Here is a 607-nt window from a genome sequence, read left to right on the forward strand (position 1 = left end):
TTTTGGAGGAAAATGCAGAGAGAGGCTCCGAGATAGTTTGACAGAGACGGTACAAGACATAGAGCAGTAGCAGGGCAGATAAGGGCAGGAAGGGAGCAAGGGAAAAAGCGTCCGCCTTCTTCGAGAGCAAGTGTGAAAAAAAAAAAAATACAGTGTGCAAACTATTCTCTGTCAAACTCTGGCAACTGGACTGTGAGGAGCTATGATCTCATCTCTTGTATTCACTGCTCCTCCACTAGTGATGGGAAGACGGACTCTTTGTACTGATTTGGATCTTTGACTCTCGAACAGTGAAATGAGTTGTGAACGAATAATTTCATTTGTTTTACAGCAGGTGGCGCTTTAACCCTATCGTGGACGTTGTAAAGAGGCTGGGGTTCTCCGCCACTAAATACTGAAGGCAAGATGGTTTGCTTCTGCTGTAGTCTAAAAAGCACACAAAATACCATAAGCAATTGAACCATGTGAAAAAATTAGTTCACAGCTAAAGATTAGTTCATAGTGAAAGATTACTTCACGGTGAAAGATTAGTTCACAGCGAAAGATTAGTTCACAGGGAAAGATTAGTTCATAGAGAATGATTCATTCACAGCGAAATATTAGTTCA

This window comes from Cynoglossus semilaevis, chromosome W (assembly GCF_000523025.1).
Source record: "Cynoglossus semilaevis isolate Cse_v1.0 chromosome W, Cse_v1.0, whole genome shotgun sequence".
Lineage (NCBI taxonomy): Eukaryota > Metazoa > Chordata > Actinopteri > Pleuronectiformes > Cynoglossidae > Cynoglossus > Cynoglossus semilaevis.